Source organism: Marmota monax, unplaced genomic scaffold (assembly GCF_021218885.2).
Source record: "Marmota monax isolate L192 unplaced genomic scaffold, Marmota_monax_Labrador192_F-V1.1 WCK01_AAM20220418_F8-fsc00681, whole genome shotgun sequence".
Classification (NCBI taxonomy): domain Eukaryota; kingdom Metazoa; phylum Chordata; class Mammalia; order Rodentia; family Sciuridae; genus Marmota; species Marmota monax.
In genome coordinates this window covers 18471-42075 of record NW_026693088.1, presented here as the reverse complement: position 1 = coordinate 42075, position 23605 = coordinate 18471, and the positions used below count along the sequence as shown (strand labels likewise).

The window sequence follows — 23605 nt, the reverse complement described above, 5'->3', positions numbered from 1 at the left end:
CACTCACATAGTGCATGTGAGGCCCTGGGTTTGATCCTCAGCACCACATAAAAATAGATAAATAAATAAAGGTGTAGTATCCAACTATAACTAATAAATAAATATTTTAAAAAAAGAAAGCATGTGCATTTGGAATATTTCTATTTTTCTCTTTATGTGCAGTAATATTAGGGATGAACTGGTTAAGAATGCTCTCTGAGAACAGATAAGATACCAGCCAAGAGGCTTGGATTTAAAAGAGACAACTTTTTTTCTTCTTATGACTAAACTGTTTTTTTTTTTTTTTTTAATATCTAGTAAATCATATAAGACCTGAAATTCATAGTTTAAATATAAGGATTGAAAATTGGGAGATCCAGCAGAAGTTAAAAAGTAAGGAAAACACTTGTCACGATTTTTAATAAGATTATTCTCCTAAAACATAGTGTTGCAGTTTTATATAGTCAATATATAACAAGTACATATATAATATATAAACAAAACTATTTCATACTCCTGATTGATTATGAGGCTCCCTTTCAAGGACACAGCAAAGTTCTGGTTCAGTTTCTATCAAGGAGAGATATCAATCAAAAGTATTCTCAAACCTTCTTTACAAACCAGCAAATAATACATTTCTATGTCATTTTCTAAATGCAGCTAAACAAGGGCAATAGAGGCATAAAGCAGAGAATTATTTTATTGGGAACACAGTGTAAAAGGAGGACAAAGAAACATAATTATTTGCACCACCTTGAATCCCAAGAGAACTAGAATCTGGAATTCAGAAAAGGAATATTCAATATTTTACATTTGCAAATGTGAATAACATGGATGCCTACAGTGAAAAGATTATTACAAGCTTTTAGGAGAAAATTTATTAGAGTGGAAGATAATGGCTAAACAATTAGTATCAGCACAGAGTCTTCTAGGTGCTTTGTCAGCTGTGTACTATAGCTCCTGCAGGTATTAAGGGCCTCCATGAAGACCATTATTCATCTGTGTCCTCTAAAATTATTCTCATTGTAGAGATGAGAAAACATGGGTTTCTGGATACTAAATGGCAATTCAGCAGCACACAGAGAACTAACCAGAGACAGAACTGAATAAAATCCCTCGAGGGCCCCTCAAAGACTGATTTGCTCCTGACACAGGGATGTCAGTCTGGAGAAATATTATTTTCTCTCCATTTTGAAGAGAGAGCATAGAGAAGACATTCCAAGAAAAACACAAATGTGTTTTATTCTTTCATGTTAAAGAACTCTTCAGAAACAGAGCTTTCAAGCCAAATTCCTTAGGAGGGTACAGGCTTGGAAATTATAGGGTGCAAAAAACATATCAGAGGTCTTGAGTGACTCAGTAAAGAAATAAATCTAAAAAGCTTATTAATAATTAAAAAGAAAAATCAGGTAACTATTTCTAAAAATCAATATGTCATTTAGTTTCTATCACCACAATATGTCATTAAGTAAACAATAAATTATATGTAGATATTTCTAGGATTTGCCAAATATTATCCCATATAATTTTGTTTCAAACTCCAAACCTCAAGAAAGTATAATGGATATTTAATGAATATGTCATTCAAAAAATTAATTACCATATGACTTTCAATAAATGTATTCATTTTTCTGCAGCCATAGTACAGAGAGATATTCTTTATTTAATTTTTCTCTAGTAATTTTCAACAATAAGCCCTAGAAATCCACTCAAAATAACCTCTACTAATAATCACACAAGAAACCTATAATACACAATGAAGGAAATAAAAAGGCATTAAAAATAATTAAAAGTAAAGCCTTTTCTTTTTTTGAAACCAAACTATCTCATTTCAGATGTATTTTCTCATATTTTAAACCCAAAATCACAAAAGAAATGAAGACCAGAAACTTGAAATACCAGTTTATACAGGATATCTCTAAGTGTTCATTAATCATAAAAATTTAAATATCTTTAGAAATTAGAGAAATCTAAAATGAAAAGCCATCATAGGCAAAATTGAGTAGGATTGGTGAAAATATAAACTAATGAATACTCATAAACTCAAGAGGAGTTCACATTATTATCTCTTTGTGGAAACTATTCTGCTGTTGAAGATACATGATACTCCCCATCACAGAGACTTACTGTAATTAGAGCGTAAGTGACCATGATAGCATGTAATAACACAATGGTACTCATCCAAGCACTTGAAACCCAAGGGGATGGCTCCATACAATGTACATCTTAGAAAAAAGAAATAATAATTTGTGGGAAAAATGGTCATTAGGGCCAGTCACACTTTTGGTCATAGTATATCCAGTTTAAAAAATAGCTTAAAAGACCATGTTCAACTTTTATATAGGTACCATATGCATGTAGTATTTCACATGTGTACATGTTTAGAAACAAAATATATAGAACTTATGAGAAAATAAAATCATCAGAAGCACATAAAAGACTGAATTACACATCCCATGTTTAGATGATAAAACTCATTATTATAAATGTGACAATGTTTCCCCAAATTAACTTACAATATATCCCAACAAAAATATTGTGTACACATATGAACATATCACATTGAAGTTTACTTTTATGTGTATTTTATAAAGCAGTGATTAAAAAACTAAATAAATTGAGGATAGGGGAAGGTAGGAGGATAGAAAAAGGGTAGCTACTTGATACTGAAGAGGAGAAAATTATATTCCATGCTTCTATGGTTATGTCAAAATAAACCTGAATATTAAATATAACAATAATTCAAGAATAGAAAAATTCAACATGCTTTGCTTTAAATGAAATAAGGAACCAAAGCATAAAGTTCTAAAATTTGTTGACAGTAAGTCTCTGTAACTTTACCAAATAAACTTTTCAATTATAAAAGCAAAGCAAGTACTTATCATGAACTGACATTCATATATATTGTGAAATATAATATTAGAATAATCATCAAAGAACCATAATATAAACTATATCCATACATAAATCATATGTGTGTAAAATTGTATACTAAATTTCAATAGCAAAGTTTAGATAAATCAAAACATAACAAGGACAATCTCAGCAACTTAGCTAGAACCTGTCTCAAAATAAATATAAACATACTAAGGATGTAGCTCAGTAGTAATGTATCCCTCAGTTCAACTAGCATTAATAATAATAATAATAATAATAATAATAATAATAACAACAATAACAACAACAACAACAAGGTAAGGATGAAAGAAAGTGAAAATGAAAATTAGCTTAGTTCAGGAAGAAATGAGGTCTCTATACCCAACATTTGCTCTCTTGCAGGAAAATGGCCTAGAGATATTTGAATATGAGAATCATTCCACCAGCATTTGGGAAGACATTACCACATAGTATTTCAGGCAGGGGCTGAGGATGCATTTTGAGGATAAGGTAGGTAGCAAAGAGCCTCTGCCATTGACATACTCCCCACTTGGAATGGCCAATAGGATTGAGAGCATACTGCCCCAGAGGAGGGCTTAGGCCTGCAGACTCCAGAGATTGCCCAGAGTTCAAATCTGCTGGCTTCTGTTCCCGCCACAGCCAGACTCATGGTTCCAAAAGTCTTTCTTCCCCAACCTTCCTCCCCAGGCCGCTGCACACTCACCATTTCCTGATGCTCAGGAGTCAGCACTGATCCCTAGGCATCTTCAGCACCAGCACAGCAGAGCAACCTGGTACTCTGAAGCATGGGACCCAAGTCCAGCCAAATGGCAGAAGTGGAGGACTCAGGAGAAAAGGAGTGATCAGGAAGCCCACCACCTCCTCCCTGCTGACACTCAGGATTGGACAGTTCTCACTAAGTACTCTTGATTGGATAAGGCTTCAGACCATGCCCTGTGAATCTGAGACCAGTGAGCCTTATTTATTTGTGACAGGAAATATTATCCAATCCAGACATGAATACTGCTAGAATGACAGGTTCTTGGGTGAAGCTATTTTTTCCCAAGATCTGGGAAATGTACCCCAGAGCCAAGAGACTCAGACTGCTATTTTAAGGCTAGGTTTCCTTCCAGAAGTAGGATATAGCCCAACCAGCTGAACATTTTAATTTAAATTTAAGGTAATTTAAATTTATGGATTATATATGTTTGTATATTATTCAGGAATGAAAAAAAATAATGAAAATCGTTGTAAAATTGATTTAACTTTTTTTCATCTCTGTTCTTTTTAGGTGACAGATTGAACTTTGAACTGGGAAGTAACTCCCTAAAGCAACAATGCCCAATGAAAACAACACATAAGGCACAAGGGCATTTTAAGTATTTCCAGTATATACATTAATAACATAAAAAGAAAGAGTTGAAATTGACATTAATGCTGGGTTATGTTTAACCAGCATATCCAGAATACTACCTTTATGTGACTAATATAATGTCATAACCTCAAGTTTGAGCCTTTACATCATACCTCAGTTCATGGTACCCACATTCCATATTTGAGAGCTATAGGTCACCTGATATCAGGGACTTAAAGGGCCTTGTATATTTCTTTATATACCAGAGGTGATGGATACCATTCTCTAACAATATTTCTCCACAGGCCCCAAAAGGAGGAGAAACAATGCCATGCATGGGAGAAGGAAGTTCCAATCAGAAAGTGTCCAAAAATAGATCATTGTTTCCTACTTCACAGTGATCACAGCTTTTCTTTCTTTTTTTTAAACATTGTAGATATTAGACAGAAAAAAAGAAAGAAAGAAAGAAGGAGAGAAAGAAAGAAAGAAAGAAAGAAAGAAAGAAAGAAAGAAAGAAAGAAAGAAAGAAAGAAGGGGTTTCAGGGGGTTAGGAAAACATAGCCTGCAATCTTCTTCAGCCTTGATGCTATTGTTTAAATATGTGAAATGCAAACTTATGGCAGTTTTTGGCTTAGATGTAATGGTCAGGCTGTAATATATGTTCCCTCCTTTGGAAAAAATTCCACAATGAATAAGCAAGTTGGCTGGGACTCAGAATATGTTGTGCCTGATTCCAAAGCCAAAACACCTCCACCAAATCACAAGACTCTTGTAATATTTCTTATATTTCTCAGACTTGGGAAGTGACAATTTCTCAGAGAAGCATAATTTGGGATATATGTATATAAATTCAGTCCTATGAATTACATAGTAAAACACAAACAGAACATTAGCATATCTCTGTGTCATCTTGTGGATCACACTTAAGTATTTGGGGAATTCTTGTTCACTTTTTTAGGACAAATGATCACATGTGATGAAGGTAGGAGATAGGAAGCTTACCTCAGATTACCGAGCCGTTTTAAAAATTTATTTATTATTATTATTCAGAATTTAGCAGTGGAGTCAATTGGTGGAACCCAGGTGATGCTAAATTTGGGGGCAAAAAATGGTGGTGTGTTGATTCAAGTGTCTAGATTATATAGGCTACATTTAGTGTGGGAGGAGAAAACAATTGCTAGGGTTCATTGTATTTGGGTCAACTAACTCATTAGGGGGTGTCAGGGGGGGCAAAATTGCGACAAATGCAGTAGAGGGGAGAAATAAAAAATGTCCATGCTCTTCTTCCCTTTCAATGTTTTATTCACCCAAATTACTTGATACAATTTCACTCTATAGGTTCTTAATCAAGAAAATGAAAATTCTTAATGCTAGGCAATGCAATAAACAATTAATTCACAGCAAACAATTTTAGATTAATTCTAAGCACTGAAAACATACTTAATCATGACAGGGTAATGACAGTTATTCCCTCTGTATGTTCAAAAGTCTTAGTAGCAAAGTCATGGCTTTATGTCCAGCAGATGCACACTCACTTAGACCACAGTGACCAGGTCCAAAACCAAGGCAGGCCTTTCCTAGTGTGGAGTGGATGACAGGTTGAGGAGAGGGTCATAGGGAGAAGTTGTGGCTCTCACCAGGGTCCAGACAAGCTGGTAGAGTTTGATAGTGGTGAGGATCACAAAGAAGATCAGGAAATAATGACAATTGATGGGATGTCAGGTCCTCATCAGGCTCTCCAGCTCAAGTGCATCTGAAAAACCAGCCTGTACCTTGGAGCAAAGCCTGTCCAAGGAAGGGGGTGTGACCTTATCCTTGGAAAGACCCACAGAGCACTCCTAGGCACATACCCACCCTGTTGTTTATCTACAAATAACAGGAGAGATCTGCAGAGCCAGTTGTCCCTGACTCAGTCAGGCTAGGTGGGGAACCATAGAAACCCCCTAGCAACCACCAATCAGCATGAGACAGGGAAAATACCTGGGATGCCAGATGACCCTCCCAGTAGTTTATGGTAGTTGATAACATCTTGGGAAACCATGTAGTTCAGCACATACACCCCTCGTGTCTTAAACCAATCAGTTCAAATGAATTCTCCTCTTGTACTGTAAGGGTCCCGTGAAACGTTGGAGAAAGAGACCACCAAGTGACCACTCATGCAATTGGCAGAAGGGGGATTTATTGAACCAGCATGCTTACCCAACTTGTTCCCACCAGTGAATGTGCTAATGAATGTTAAGAGTTGTTGTTTGATTTTCCCTCAGTGTGTGATGATTTGCTAAGAGATGCTATGATGTATGTGAAGTCCCTGCCTTCCCCCAAAGAGTCTATAAAACTGATGCAAACCCTGGGCTATGTGCCTCTCAGCATCACCAGTGGCTGTGTGTGCATGGAGGACCAAACTAGCTTACAATACATACCTCTTTGCTGCTTACATCAATCTTGGTCTCTGGTGGTCTTTTGGGGGTCCAAAATTTGAGCATAACACATCCTTGTTTCAGCTGGCTGAATCCCTGTTTATTTGTTCCATTATTTATACTAAATCTGGAGGCTTTTGACCCCCACTTTCAATCCTTATCAGCTACCACTGAATTTCTCCATGACATCATTTACCCTTGGGTCAGAAATGTCTGGTTTGGTTGTCTCCTCTCTGATCTTCTCATCTTTCCCTCTAATCAGGCAAGGACAGCCTGCCAGGGGCTAAACTCTGTTTATCAGGGTGAGGGGAAGTAACATGTTTTGAGGCCTTACTGTACGGCTCTGTGGGTGTGCCTAGTGAGACTACATGTTTCAAACTGGAGTTTTTAAATGCAGATGCTTAGGTTCAGGCCTTTGCCATCCTCACAGGGGGTGATAGGAATGTGAATAGGGAATTTCCTGGAGTTTATTGTATTAAGGTCAGGTGACGCATTAGCATTGGGGGCGGGGGAAGCAATCAGGTGCCAGTCAGGTACAAGTTCTTTTGTGTTCCTTTGCTCTAGCTGAAGCCTGGGATTTTAAATGACAAAAGCTTAGGGGAAAGGTCTTATTTACCTTAACCTTCAAATTACCTCAAAGACAAATACCAGCTATAATTTATCTCAACATCCCTTTACATATAAAAATATATGTTGATATTGAATATGTGAGTAGTTTAATCAGGGTTTATTAATTACAGAACAGGCTGATACAGAGGGATGTAATCTTCTTCAATCTTATATTTTTTAAATATAGAGGTGTTGGGTACAGAGCAGGCTGAACTATGTTGTCTGCAGGGCAGGCTGAACAAATGTTGGCTGCAAGATAGCCCACGCACTCAAACCCCCCTCTATGTGGTCATTTACCACCTGTTTGCCTCAAGTCTGAACATTCAAACCCGCTCAAGGCTGAACACTTAACCCCCCTTGGGCCAACAAGGCAGCTTGCAGACCCAGAGGCCCCATTAGATTTGGGCTATAAAAACTCCCTCCTGCCAGGCCCCCCTCTCTCTTGCTCTCTCTCTTGCTCTCTTTGTCTTTCTTGCACACACTCTCTGTCTCTCTCTTGCTCTTGCTCTCTCCCTCTTCATCTCTCCTCTTTTCTCTCTCTCTCTCTCTCTCTCTCTCTCTCTCTCTCTCTCTCTCTCTCTCTCCTTCTTTCTTTTCTCTTTGTTGCACTGCTGCAATAAAGATCTTTTGGTTGCTCTGAGTGTTGTGGTCACTTTTCTTTCATTTGTTGCCAAAACCCGGGATAGACTCTTGGTGTCTGGATTCCCATAAGATGATATGTTATGTATCATCTCTGGTCTATCATGACTGTTATATGTAAATTGGCACATATCCACTATAAAAGCTATTTTTTACTGTACAATAAAGTAGATGTTGTTCTCTGAAACCATCTTTGAAGTGGTTTCTCCATGCCCTCAAGCTTCCACAGTCAATGCTGGACAATGGCAGTTCCCTCGGCAATTTTTTTTGAATTTTTTGTTATTTTTTATTTTTGTTTTTACTATGTCAGACTCTCTGTATAGGTCTGTTTTCAAAGACTGCCTAATCTTTAGGGAGACTACCAAGAGTTTAGAAAGATAGCTTCAAGTAGAAGTAGCTCTTTCTATTTTGATGACAGACCAAGAAGCAAGTTTCATCCTAGCCATGTACTAGTATGTGATTTTGAAAATAATGTTTAACTCTCTTTGTTATGTGTGGCCTCATCCAAAAAGGAGGTCCACAGAACAGGGTCGAGGAGAGTGTGACTTCAGAGTCACTAATCAAGATCTCCAGAGACCAAACAGAAAACAGGTCTGATTTTATTGCACACTTACCATGTATTTATACTCAGGCAGTAGCTAAGCAGATTACAGGCAGCCACCAATGCAATGTCTGCTAACTTTCCTTGCAGCAACCAATCAATAAGTGGGCCATGGAGCAAGCACACTAACTGCAACATATGGCCCAGGGCTGTGCCTCTCACAAGCCAAGCCTAACATGAGGGGAGTGGCCTATCGCTCACATGCCTAGCACAAGTGGAGTGGCCTGCCATTCAGACGCTGTTAACACATGCCACATATGCAGTAATCCATGCACTTTTTCCCACATCTTCCAACTCTTACTCTGCTGCAAAGATTTCAGCCAGCATTGCTGTTTTTCATTGTGTTGTCTTCACATGGTTACATAACCATCTTACTCACAACAAGATAAAATATTAGGAACAGTAGGGCCAGGGTAATAGCTTTATAAGGATTAGTTAATTTGGCTATCAGGTTTTTCCAATGCTCAGTCAATTCATGGAAGCAAAAAAAAAGGTTTTCAAGATAGACACCTTTGTCTCATTGATTTTGACTATTGTCTTGGTAAGGTTATGCATAGTCATAAAATAATTAGCATCCCAAGCACCGTTAATATACTAAGAAAAATTGGAGAAGTGTAAGGTTACATTTTCAGATACAGCATATTGGGTGACACAAATACTCTAAAATTTAGGGTCGCAAGTGAGCCTTTGCAACATAAACAGAATATCTAGTTTTTCCTGGTAGAGGTCTAGTTCTTGCTGAATGACTAAGATAGCGGCTTGGGACAATATATTTAGTCATTTTGAATGGCATAGGCTTCTGCCATGGTAGTAGGCAAATTGTTTATAGTCTGATCAGTCTAGATGCTCTGAGTTTGTGAAGCAGCAGCAGTGGTTGTGGTGGCAATGGTGGCAACCAGGGCAATGATCCCAGTGATGATAAGTCTAATTGCCTACCTTGTCCAGTGTAGTATCTCATTTAGAAGATTCTTCATCTCCATGTCCCATGGACTCCTCCACTCTCCAGACAGGTTTGCTGGAAGCCAGACTACTGGGGACAGTCTGAGAATAAATATACATTTAGCTTTCATAGCATGGGTTAGACAATTAGTTAGCCAGCAGGATATATTTACTGCATAAGGGATCTCTGTCTTAGTGATATTTATGCCATCAGTATCATAGATTATTAGCCAGGAAAAGAGTGTTGTAACACAAGCTTGTGCATAGTGGGTACAAGCATAATTTGGCAAAAAGACAAATCCATGCATATATAATATATAGTATATTAAGGGTGCTTGGGATGCTAATTATTTCATGACTATGCATAACCTTACCAAGGGAATTGTCAAAATCCTTGGTCAGGGTATGGACTCAATATAGACCCATTTATCCAGCCAGCTGATGTTCATTTGATGGGTCTAGCAGCTAGCAATATTGGTGTGATATCCATCATGCCATACTGATTTCCTGCATACCCATTGGTAATGGCTTGTTCTGCATAGCAGTTACTGAAGTAGCCCATGTGGTTTTTGGGCACATTCATTATATTCCAGGGGCCTGCACCTGCCCAGGCACATAGATGTTGTTCTTCTCCAGAGAAGGTATGGCAGTAACACATTGATTCTATGGGATGTTATCATTATCAGAGGGGGACGTTCCAAAAAGCATTGTTGGGTACGTTGGTAGCAAGGGTTTTTTGCATTTCCCATGGGGCAGTCTCTGGTTATAGGTAGAATTAACTATAACTCTAAGGTCAGTGAGAGATAATCCAGCATATGACTTATTATAGTTATCTACAAGAGATTCATTTGCAAGAGCAAAACAGAGAGGACTGCCTGGATTGTTGTAGGAACAGATGAAGCAAGGCCCTAAAGTTATCAGGAAGCAGTTTTATTTGGCTGCAGCCAGGTTCAGAGGGCACAGCTTTTCTGTAATCAATCAATTCCCTGAACCCTGAGTTCAGGTAGTTTCAAAGTTTTATACCCAGCATGTAAGGGGAGAGGGTTAGAAGTTCGCAGTCTACAGAACTTCAGATAAAAGCAGCTTTTTCTCTCAGTGTTTTGGGCAAGTTAACCCTTCAAGGACAACACCTGAAAAGTGGAGAGATTCTTCTTCTCCCCTTTCTTTTCTCCCACTGACAGCTGTTACTATAGAGCCCAATTAGTAATTTCTCTTATCTTAAAAATGTATACATCTCTGTGAAGCCCAGCTCAAGGCCAGAGGCTTTGTCTGCACATTTCTACAAACTACTATATTGGATATGTTTGTGAAAAACTAGTAAGCCAGTGTCCAGCACTTGAAGTGCTGGTATCTTCTTGGCCAGTGGCCAAGTAAACAGGTGACACAAAAATAGAAAGTTTATCTACATTGAACTCTTTTGCTGGCAGTCCTAAAATCAGTCATGGTAAAGATTCTGGAGAAGACCAGTTAAGGCTTTTCTGTGGAGAAAGGGGGTGCAACTTCATAATCAAGGCAATAAACTTTTGCTTGTGGGGATGCACCAACTTGTTGGCAATGTGCCTTCTTTGTTTGGCCTTTATATTGAAAAGATATATGGAAATGCCCCTGGGGGCATGTTAGGGGCTATTGCCACCTCTGAATAATGGATGACCAATATTCCAAGTGACTTGCATCTGCTTTCAACTGATGGATTTCTAAAGTTTGCTTCTTGGGCCTGACCCCTGCCCTCAGTCTGACACTGCAGAAAAGCCCAGTGCTGACTATGCATGAGGCACCTTGGAACATGCAAAGATTAGATTTAATTCTTGTACTCAGGGAACTTCTAAGTCCTTAAAAGGAAAGTCTGTAAAATGGTATCCTTCTGTTAAATGGTGCAGGTAACAGTGATCTTGGAATTGGAGTGCTCAAACCTAGTAGACACTAAGCCTTCTTCTTACCAACTGATCATCAAAGGATGGCAAGTGCAACCTTTGATGTTGGGAAGAAGGGTGTACTTGAGCTTTGCTCATCCTTCACTCACATTCATTTCTTCTTAGTGTTCTTTGTGTGGCGCAACTTCATCTTTCCTTAGGTGTAGGCCCTCTTGTCAAGTCTGTCTTTGAGTTTCATAATTCCCTATCTTTCTTTAGAGTCAAGAGGTTGTTCTGGCCTTACATGTAGCATCTGTGCTAATTGCAGGTTCCCTCACCTGGATCAGCTCATGTCTCCTCTTGCCTACAGATTACATCAAGTTGGAATTAATGGACCCATGAGATCCCAACCACAGCTCATTTCCTGTAGATTACCCACCTCCTCTCCTGCTCAAGCTTCCAGAAATGCCAAGTAGGAATTCCCCAAAACTGAATAGTGGAAGCAATGTAAGCATCCATTGATGGAGGAATGGATAAACATGTTGTCCATCCACACAATGGAATATAATTCATCCCACATTATGTTAAGTGTAGTCACATAATCACAAAAGGACACTTACTATGTAATTCTGCTTAGATGATGTATATAGAGACAGCAAACCCACAGAAACAGAAAGCAGGGGACTGGATGATGGGCTGGCAATATTTCACGGGTGCAGAGTTTCTGTTATGAAGATGAAGTCTAGCAACAGATGGTAGTGATAGTGAATGTACTAAGCACTTCTGAATTCTATTTGCACTTAAAAATGGTTAATGTGGGCTGGGATTATGGCTTAGTAATGCTGCCAATGTTTGTAGCAGCTCAATTTACAATGACTAAGCTGTGGAAGCATCGTAGATGTCCTTCAATAGATGAAATGATAATGAAACTGTGGTATATATATACACAATGGAATATTACTCAGCTTTAAAAGAGAACAAAATTATGGCATTTGTAGGTAAATGGATGGAGCTGGAGAATATTATGCTAAGTGAAGTAAGCCAATTCCAAACAACAACAAAAAACAAAGGCTGAGTGTTCTTTCTGATAACTGAATGCTGATCCATAATGGGGGGTGTGAATGGAGGAACTATGATGGGGAAAAGGGGAGGGAGGAATGAAAGGGAGCATGTGGAGAGTAAAGATGGTGGAATAAGATGGACATCATTAACCTAGGTACATATATGAATGCACATATAGTGCATTGTTACATCGGGTACAACCAGAGAAATAAAAAGTTCTGCTGAAATTGTATAGAAGGAACCAATATGCTTTCTCCTCTCTAGCCCAAGACTACAGGCTCCTTGGTCTATCTCTAGCCACAATTGACAGCTGATTTAAAGGAATTCCTGACTGCGTCCATCACAACCCCACTGTCAAGATGGTCTAGAAGAAAACATGCAGGTGATTCCTATCACTATAGCCTCTAAGAAAGAGGTGTCTCTTTGCAGAATGCAGAGTGGCTTCATCCCTCCTACAGAACTAGCCTCTAAAGCTTCCTGGGTCATCTGGGCCTTGGACAATGGGCTGTGTGAGAGAAAGCTGATTCTGATACCAGTTGGCAAAGGAGGTGAGAAAAGTGAGTGGCGGGCACCTAGATAGCCTTCATCCTCCATCAAATAGTAATTACTACCTCATCCAGGGAGATCCTGGGAACAAGGGAGAAATGCCTTTCTGGCAACAATTGCTAACACTCAAACCCAAAAGTAATAGCCCAAATGTGGTCTACTGGGTAGCCCTAAGGGGACTGCCTTATGTAGGTTCAAGGTCAAGATAGCCTGCTAGAAAGGCTGAATCTCCTGCCTGGAGAAACTCCTTCCCAATTTCAGGTACTACAATCAAAGCCCTCAGTGAACTGGAGGCCATAGAGGTGGAAGGAAGTGAAATCCTCCAAAACCCGGGTATTGAGGTGCTTCAGAAAACAACCAAGGAATGTGGAGTGAGGTGAGGGCCAGGATCAGTTCTCAAAGATCCAGATTTGGAGGCTATTCAACCTCTCTGCATGTTAGATACTGGAGGTACTGACAGAAAGTTGATTAGAATAGCCAAATAAGAAGGGAAACACCCAAGAATTCAAGTTTTCTCCCCCTTCAGACTTTTCTCCCCACTAGGAAATGGCCTACAAAGTCTTCAGCTGACAGACAGGAACTTAGGAACACTTGTGATTGCAGGCAGAGAGTTGCTCATGGGTAACTTCAGTTGAAGTTGTTTCTTTGTTTCAGAATCTTTAGAAAAGGCCTTAAACCAGTCAAAGATACACAGCTGTTCTTCTAAGTGACCTAGAGTAAACTTTGCTCACTATAACTCACTATAATGCTAAATTCTCTGCCCTAAATTAAGTGCATCTGCATTTATTTGGTTTGGTTTGGTTTCATACTGGGAATAGACACCAGGGATGCTTTACCACTGAGCTACATTTTATGGTAGAGATATCTCAGAAGAAAAGAAAAAGAACTTGATGCCATTTGTATCATTGTGAGCCCTCCAGAAATCAATCTTGAACATTCTTGATACTTTGTAGTATAGAAATAGAATGTCCAATCAGGAATGTCTGTTACCTCATATGAAGACAAAGACTAGTATGTAAAAGGAAACTAACTGGAATATATAAGAGATCACTTTCTACTAAATGTTCAGCCTTCAGATAAAAACCCACTGAGGCTAGATGCACACAAATAAACACTGCTTCTTGTTGAATACCCTGGTGTCTCCTGTCTGTGTGAAAATCCCACACAACATTTTATTTTGTTTTGTTTGAGGCAGGATCTCACTTATCTTGTCCTTCTCTTTGCTATATATTTATAATGACCAGCTTTCTTAGAAGTGTTTATATCCTGTAAGAAGTGAAAAGAACATCTGAAAAAAGATTTAAAAGATTCTTAAATAAATAGTTGTCTACAAAAACTGACATGAAAACCAACTCAATTTATTTTTAGAAACATTACATATCATATACTATTTAAAAACAACTTATCAAAACTGACTTATTCCAATGTTTGCAACTCTTCTCAAATTATTTTTCAAATGTCTAACACAAGAGTTTTTCTATGGAATAATTCAGATGACTTCTGTAGAAATTATCAACAAGGCTGAAGATGTAGCTCAGTGGTAGAGAGCTTTCTCAGCATGTACATGGCCCTGAAGTTTAACCCCCAACACTGAAAGAAAAGGAAAGGGAGAAAGAAGAATGGAAGGAAGGATAAAGAGAGGGGACAGGAGGGGAGGGAAAGGAATGAGTAATTAAAACAAAAGGGCAAGTGGTATAAATATAAATATATGGTGTACTAACTCTTTAAAAAATTTACAGAGCTGTGGAATTTTAGTTACATCAACCTGGGTGATATTATGACTATATAGAATGGCACATAATAAATTCTGCCTTAGCCTGGCCTAAACCAAATCAATGGGTGCGTGACCTGGAGAGGACTTCTCTCTGGCTTGATTAGGACTGTCTTGAACCTTCACTGGTTCAGAATTTATAGCATAGTGGAGGGACCAAGACTTCCATGACAGGCAGTGTAAGTGTGCTAGGTCCCTGAGATCCCATGACCAGGGATGCCCATGCCCATGCCCACAGCCCCTCCCTACCACTCACTGGTACAAAATGGTCTGCTCCATTGCCTGGTGCAGGTTTTCTCCTGACCAAAGGCCTGAGTGTTCACAGCCTATTTTGGCATGGCTGGGGATTGTATGGTTGTGGAGGGAATAGCCAAAGTAGCCTTAGCATGATGGAGAGGCAACAGCTGTCTCTCAGCCTTACTTGGGGGTGGTCCTGGAAGAAGTAAGTAGGGTTGTGGTCTACCTTGACTGAAGACATGGAAACACACCCTAGTCCTTATGGCTGTCCATGGGAGTTGGTGATATGTACAGCTATTGGATATTTTGTTGTTCTCTTGTTTTTGTGGAGAAGGTGTCAGTCTGTGAGAAGCAGGCATTACATGAGAAGATTAAAAAAAAAAAAAAAAAAAAAAAAACTTGCTCTAAAACTTTTTGGATTAATTCAAGAACAATGTCAATTACTTGAAAATGTTAACCTTGTTCAAAAAGAGTATGAAGGCTTAGAGTCACCATTAAAGGATGTCATTTTGGTGAAGGAGTCAGTAAAAACAGAAAACTTGGAGGCAATATATGAAATCCTGGAGAGGTCCATGTCTAAACTTGAGGATGAAATACTCTTTCTATAAAATGAGCTAAAAGAAGAGAAAACTAAATATTCTCAACAGGATAAATTGATGGTGGATATATCAAAAAGGATTAAGTCCCTAGAAGATGAATCAAAATCCCTTAAATCACAAATACCTGAAGCTAAAACAACCTTGACAATATTTCAAATGAATAAAGAAAGAATTACAGTAGCAATAAAAGAGGCTTTGAATGACTTCAGAAAAGTCATAAACAGCTTTTACAAGAAGTTGAAGTATGGAAAGAAAAAGTGAATTGCCTTACTAAACATAAAATTATATTTGAACACTCTAAAGTACATGCAGAACAAGTTTTAGGAGACAAAAAATCACATTAATTCTCTGACTGAACACTTACTGCAGATAAAAGATTGGGCTCCCATGCTTGAAAGAGTCCTAACAGATGATGGTTACTTGTAATTGGAATTGAAGAGTGAATCAGAAATTAGTGCTCACTTAGAAGATCAGCCAAAAGGGTCTTGGAAGACACTGGTTTATGATGCGAAGTTAAAGGCCTCTTTTAAAACCTTAGAAAGAGACAGAAATCAAATTTTTACTTTATTATCTGAAGTAATTGAAACAGAGGAAGACCTGATAGAACATATTAAACATCTTAAGACAGAACAAGCATCTTTGCAAGCAGAACATACACAGTTTGAAAGTGAGAATCAGAATCTTCAGCAGAAACTTAAAGTCATGATGGAATTATATCAAGAAAATGTAATGAAAATACAAAAAACATAGGAGAGAAAAATTACCAGGTAGAGCAATAAGAGAAACTTTTCAAAGAGGAAAAAATGATCAGCCATACAACTAAACTGCTGGAGACCAATAGAAAGCGATCAAAAGATCTTGAAGAAGAATTGGAGAGAACCCTTTGTTTTTATCAGGGGCACATTATTTACTATGAGAAAAAAAGCTCATGGTAATGAGTTGGCAGCTAGGAGTGCTGAAAGATACCTCAATAATTTAAGGAAAAAATGCTCACAATATACAAAAATTAACTGAAATAGAGTTATAATTTAAGCTTGTAGAAAAAAGATCCTTCTGTGCTTGATGCTTCAAATACAGCCTTTGGCAAAGAGAATTCTCCAAATGGTCCCTCACCATTGGGTCAACCTTCATGTGAAATAAGACCTTCTCATTTGGAAAAGAAGGGTACACTCATACCCTCAACTTTGGTGCCAGAAGGAGGAGAAAGAGGCTCAAGGGGCCCAGAGAATCCTCTGGACCATCCAACTAGCAATGAAAGACGAGAATCAAACTGTGATAAGTCAACATATCCTCAGAGAACACCTTCTGATATACGGCCCCTGGAACATTGATGGGAACAGGCCCATAGGATATTGATCCCTTCACCAGGATAACCATATTCTGATCCACATCTTCCTTTACAAAGGCAAGAAAATGGATGGGCCTACATATTCAGAAATGGAATCTAGTAGAAATGATACCAAAGTTGATCTAGGTGATTCGAATGTACCTGATTCATCTCTCCCTGCTGAAAACCAAGAAACTGGCTCTGGCTTTTCTTTCTCATCTTACCCTCCAATCAGAGGTCCATTGTTTTCTGTGGATCCAAGGAGTCCGTTCATGAGAAGAGAAACTCTTCTTCCTCCACCTCCTCCAGGAAACATTCATGGAGCATCACAAAAATATATACAGTACATACTTATATGTACTTTACCTAAATATTTGGGCTGTTATTATAAAAATCAAAATTCCCATGACTAAGAAGAATCCTCTTCTTGATATTTGAGCTGTCATAATTAAAGAAATAGTCTTTTTTATATGACTGATGTGGAGAAATATAGTACAAGGAAGTGAAACTAATAGGTATATGATTAAGTGTTTTATTTATAAACTTTTTTTTAGTTGTTGATAGACCTTTACTTTATTCACTTATTTATATGTAGTACAGAGACTCAAACCCAGTGCCTCACACATGCTAGGCAGGAGTTCTGCCACTGAGCCACTACCCCAGCTCATGATTATATTTTAATAACCATTAACAATAATCTAAAAGAAAATGAGAATTTCTCCATTATTAAACAAATAAAAGCCAAAAATATATAACCAATAACAATTAGACCTGAATTATTTTCTAATGTTGTATTTATTACAGGGATTCTTTGATTCTATAGTGGTTTTACCAAAGGCCTGAAATATTTCCTTGCACTTGGCGAGCATCTACTCTTCTACAATAGAGGAAATGGGTATGGTAGAATTTTGTTGAAATGAATTAAATTTATACACTCAGAGATATCAATATTCCTCAAATATGCTATGGATTAGAGTATTCATATTGAGTAAAAGGATTGTATGTTTAAAAAATGAGGGCTGGGTTTGTAACTCAGTGATAGAGCACTCACTAGAACATGTGAGGACTTGGGTTCAAGCCTCAGCACCACATATAAAAAAAAAAAAGGTATTATGTCTATCTTAAACTAAAAATATTTTTAAAAATGGTTAACATAGCATATTTCATGTAATGTATATTTTAACCACAATCAAACATGTAAAATGGAAAATAAATGACTCAGGGGTACCAGTGAGGGAACTATGGGTCTAAAGGAAAACAGACAGGTGGGTTCTCAGTAAGGATGGCAGGTGGCCTAATTTCAATAGGTGTTTTAGATGGTGCCACATCCCAGGATATCCAGCCTGGTGAGGTGTCCATTTGAGGATTCATTTGGGAGGGCTTGGTTGGTGATGGCATGCTGTTGTTCATAAATCCTTGCCGAAATTTTGGTTGAATGAGTCATTATGGCATTAGCTATATTAATATTGGGTCAGAGGACAACATGCAACTTCTTTTTCAACATACATCTTTATGAAGGTCAAAAATATGACAAACGTGGCCTCCTATTGTTACAGTTTTAAAGTGACAGATTCCTGGAAATAAGAAATGACAATTCCTTTGGAACATGTAAACCTCTTTTCAAAATATGAATATATTTTATGTTTCCATAGAAAAATTCTCCGATATAAATTACATGATGCACTTTTTCCTGAGTCCCCTTTCTTCCATTATCCCATGTCTCTAAGGAGAGCATCTTCTGAGCTGCAGGGCGTGCTCCCTGAGAGTAGTGTGCTCTGCCCTGAGCAACCTTGAAAGTGACTCTCTGGTGAGGTCCAGAGGAAGGCAAGAATGGAAAATTCTGGGCAGGGTAATGGCATAGCATGACAAGGAATATTCCAGAAGATGCTTCCTTCTGTCTGGAGGACCTAGAAGAGAAACAGATGTTGAAAGGAATTGTGGCATCAAGGAACTTGGGAGAAGACCATGCAAAGCATGCTGTGAAACCTGGCTTCTCCCAGGAACTTTTCAGTAAGCATGTTTCTAACTGTGCCTGGAGAAGTGTGTGGCTATCTGCATGGGGGACAAAGTGCCAAGTGGCCCTTCCTTCATCAAGGATAAAATCAGTGCCTTAAACAACTTAGTGAGACCCTGTCTTTTTGTGACTGGCTTCTTTGAGTTGGCATAATATTTTCAAGGTTCATTCATGTCATAGCATGTAATCAGTACTTCATTCCTTTCTATTGCAGAACAACATTCCATTAGATGGACATGCCTTATTTATTAAACTATTTTGTTAGTTGACTTAGTCACTTGTTCTTTTTGGCTTTTTGAATAATGCTGCTGTGAACACTCATATAACTTTGTTTCTCTTGGTTGTACACCTAGGAGTGGTATTGCTGGGTCATTTAGTAAGTCTGTGTTTAACATGGAAGGAGTTTCCAGACTGTGCTAGAAAGCAGGCACATCTTTTACATTTCTTCACCAGGTCACAGTGTATCCTTGTCCCTGAGGACATATGTCATTGTCCATGTCATTGATTGTAGCCATCCTTCTACTCATAAAGTGTTCTCTTGTTATGACTTTGATTTGCAATTCCTTAATGATAAATGATAAATGATGGCTACTTTTCAAACATAATGATCTTTAGAGAGGTGCATATTCAAGTCTTTGGATACTTTTTTATCGGATTTTCTTTGTTGTTTAGTTGTAACAGTTCTTTCTATATTTGGGGTAACAATCAGTTCTGAGTTATAATCTATGATTTGCAAATATTTTCTTCCATTCTACGAGTTGTCAATTCAATTTCTTAGTGCATTCTTTGATGCTCAAAAGCTATAATTTTCAATAAAGTTTAATTTACTTATTACTTCTTTTGTTGCATAGCTAATGCCTTAAATTAGTAGCCACTTCTAAATGTAAGAGCAAAATAACGTATTCCTATTTTTTAGGAGTCTGTAATTTTAATTTTGTATTGAGTTCTGTGATATATTTTGAGGGTGTGTGTTTGTGTGTGTATGAAGTGATGTAGGGAGTCTGACTCCATTATTTTCTGTTCTCACATGCCCATTCATTCTTGGTGATGCCTCAGCACATCATAATATTGACCATATACATAAGGGTTTTCTGCAAAAATTCGTACATGATTTGCTCTTCAGGATAAGGAGCCATGAAAGCCCCTCAGTGACAGGTTTGCTCTCTCCATCCTTCCCGGCTTACTGTACAGTGCACACCTGAAGCTATAGGTACAGCCTGTGCTTCCAGAGGCTGGGCTGTCTCTGTGCCTCATGCCTTGAGGACTCCACTTTCAGTGAGCCCTCATGCCCATCCTTCTGTGTCCATGTGAATAAATGGTGCTGGGAAAACTGGATGTGCATATGTAGAAGAATGAAACTAGACCCCTGTCTCTAACCCTGCACAAAAGTCAAGTCTAAATGAACCAAAAACTTGGGAATTAGAATAGAAACCTTGCAACTTCTATAAGAAACCAGAGGGTTAACACTCCATCATGAAGATGCAGGCACCAACTTCCTCTATTTCCATTGGTTGCATTGGTACCACTCCTTTGGGAGGTGAGAGGCACATTCCATTTTCACCCAATGGAGGAGGAAGTCCAGCTTTCTCAATGCAAGCTCATCACTGATAGATTTGGGTGGAGTTCAAGTTGCCCACTGCACTTCCACTAGAAACACCCTCAACTGAGGGGCAGAGGTGCCTCATTATAGGTTCACGAGTCCCCAGTGTTGCTGTGCTGTGGGATGGTGTTGTCATTTCTGAGCAGGGATATATTGCTCCCGCCCCACTAGCTATGTCTGGCAGCAACTCACTGGGAAGGAAAAAGAGCCTTGTTACCTCCAGACAGGGGGAAAGTCCAGACATCCAGATGATCTCCATTGACACTGGGATTTCATTTTTTGGCTGGCTGAATCCCGGTTCATTTGCTTTATCACTTATACTAATTTTTTTTTTAACCTCCCTTTCAATCCTTATCAGCTACCACCAGATTTCTCAGTGACATCATTCTCCCTGGGGTCAGAAACATCTGGTTTTGTGGTCTCCACCCTGATCTTCTCGCCTTTCCCTCTTATCAGGTGAGGACAGCCTGCGAGGGGCTTCACTCTCTTTATCAGGGTAAGGGAAAGAAATTGTTTGAGGCTATACTGGAGGGACCTGTGGGTGTGCCTGGTGAAACTGCAGGTTTTTCAAAATGGAGTTGCTTAGGCTGAGGCCTAAGGCCATCCTATCACACACACACACACACACACACAAAAAAAAAAAAAACCAAAAACAAACAAACAAAAAACCCAAAACAAAACAAAAACAAACAAACAAACAAAAAACAGGGGATTTGTTACTAATCTACTTATGATAAAAACAAGTAGAACAGAGTAGAAAAGCAGAGCAGAAGAGGAGGGCAGCAGCCAGTCCCGGGACCCTCCTTCAAATTCCATTGTGGACTGAAGAGCAGGGCAGGGCTACATTCCCAGTCCTTGCCCCTTGGCCAAAGATCTATGTGCATGTGCAGCACATCTCCCACAGCTGCAGGCAGTGAGGAGGGTTCGGGCAGGTGGAAAGGGTTCAGCCTGAGCAGCTGAGTCCACTTAGGAGCTCAGGTGGAAGAGATGCCTCCTGGCCCCTGGAGAAGCCACCTTCACTGCCACTTCATGACCCCTGCCTTAGTAGGAGGCACAATAAAAACAAATAATTCCTTCTATCTGATGGCACCTCAGTGGGCTGGCCACTACACACACCCGGAACACCCTGGGGCCACAAGGCCTCCTGCCATTTCCTCACGCTCCCCTGTGAGATTTGCTTTGTAATGCAAAAATACTTAACCAGAGAGCTGTCCTCTGAACAGGTTTTAAAGGGCAAAAGACAACATTCTTTACTACATGCACTTAGGGTGCAGATCTCTAGGTCTCACTCACCTGGCATACATGTGCCCATGTAGCTTTGACCAACACCTATTTTTCACCCTCACCCATGTTGACCACCCTTTATTCTCAGCCTCTGTAAGTTTACATTTTTAGATTGCCCATGTAAGTGAGGTTGTGCCAGATTTCTCTGTGCCTGGCTTGTGTAATTCAGCACAGTGTCCTCTACGATCACTCAAGTTACTGAAAGTGCTGGCATCTCCTTCCTTTTTGGGGTTGAATAATATTCCACATGCCACCTGCCAATTTGATTATCCATCCATCCATTCACCCACAGGAAATTAAGATGGATTCTGTCCCTTCCTATTGTGAAGGGTGTTGCAGCAAACCCATGAGTACAGACATCTCTTCCACATGCTGATTTCTTTTAAATGTACACAAAAGAGGTCTTTCTGGGCCATATGGTTGTTCTATTTTTATTCTTCCAAAGAACCTTCACACTGCTCTCCATGGTGTCTGCACATATTTTCACATTTGCAAATCCTCTGTACATAATGCATCATGGGTATTGAGGAGGAGGAAGGTAGTGAGTCAGCCACAGAATTCCAACCAGAGGAGTTTTTAGGGGAATGGCCATGTGACCTCAGAGCCCACAGAAAATAAGCCCAGTGGCCTTGAAGAGTGGCACTGCCATGCACAAATCTAACGGAAGGTGAAATTCACAGCAGGAGTAGGTTTTGTGCTGGTTCTGCTCGTCCACCTGAAGGTCTGTAAGAGAGGCTTCATTAAATTTCTGTTCTCCCCAGTGCTATCAGTCTAAAGCCCTGAAATGGTTTCCTGGAGACATATGAAAAACCTGCCATCAGTTGAACACAGCACCTCCTCCTCTCACCTGCTGCTTCCCAGGCTGGCAGTGACAGCCTCCCCCATGTCCATGAATACTGCAGTGGACTTGCTCGTCACCTTGCCACTGTGTGCACTGCCATTTCTGCAGATAAGTGCCTAAGAAGGACTGAATTCAGAAGACCCAGGCCCCCTCCACTTCCACTCAGGATAAGATTAGAACACATCTAGGCCTGGATAACTCCCTGAGGAAAGTTCTGTTCTTCTGGCTCTAAACCCAGAGGGATGTGAGGCTGGAGCTGCTTCCATGAGGGAAGAGCCTGTCTGACCATGGGACACACACGGTAGAAGGCAAAACTGAAAGTGAAGAGAAATTGTACCCTGATGAGTCCCTAGATGCTACTGGATCTGCAGTCCACTCTTCCCCTGAATACTTCAGCTATACAAAATATTATTCCTTATTGTTTGTCTAAACCTGTTTTAATTGGATTTTCTGTGATTTGCAAATGAAAGATAACAAAATGATACATTTCATAAACTCAGGACAATCTTTATTGTATTTTTTATTTTGTTTTGTTTTTCTACTATGTAGACTAGCATCTCTCTCCCAGAAGAAGAAAGGGAGGAAGAAGAATGGAGAGTGAGTATTTGATGGAAGGTTCTAGCTGAGCAGTCATCCTGAGAAGGGAAAGGCAGACATCGATGATCTTACCATCACCACAAACAATGACCGCCTGCCCTGTGAGTGGGATCACTCATGAAATAAAGTGGGCTATTAGGCTTATCTGTCCCTCACATGGCACTCTAATTAAATAACCACCTTTAAAAAACCCAGAACATCTGGTGATCCTCAGATAAAATCAAATGTGTTATGCCTCTTCTTAGTCTTTAGTTATATATCAACACAAAGCAAGTAAATTTCTGTGACTTTTTACATGAAGAAATAAATTTGTCTATTTAAAGAAAGTACCTGTACTAGCCCTGGAAAGTCAAGCTCCATTTTGATGGTCCATTCAAAAATGAAGAAAAGGAGACACACCCTGGATGACAAAAATCCTGCTAAGAGAAACCTTCCCTCCCAGTACCTCACAATCCCATCTTT

At 39.2% G+C, this 23605-nt stretch overlaps 1 pseudogene; it reads left to right on the top strand.

Moving 5' to 3' along the window:
* The first annotated feature begins 15120 nt into the window (after window positions 1-15120).
* Window positions 15121-18601, top strand: LOC124099598 (melanoma inhibitory activity protein 2-like; annotated as a pseudogene).
* Window positions 18602-23605: the final 5004 nt, after the last annotated feature.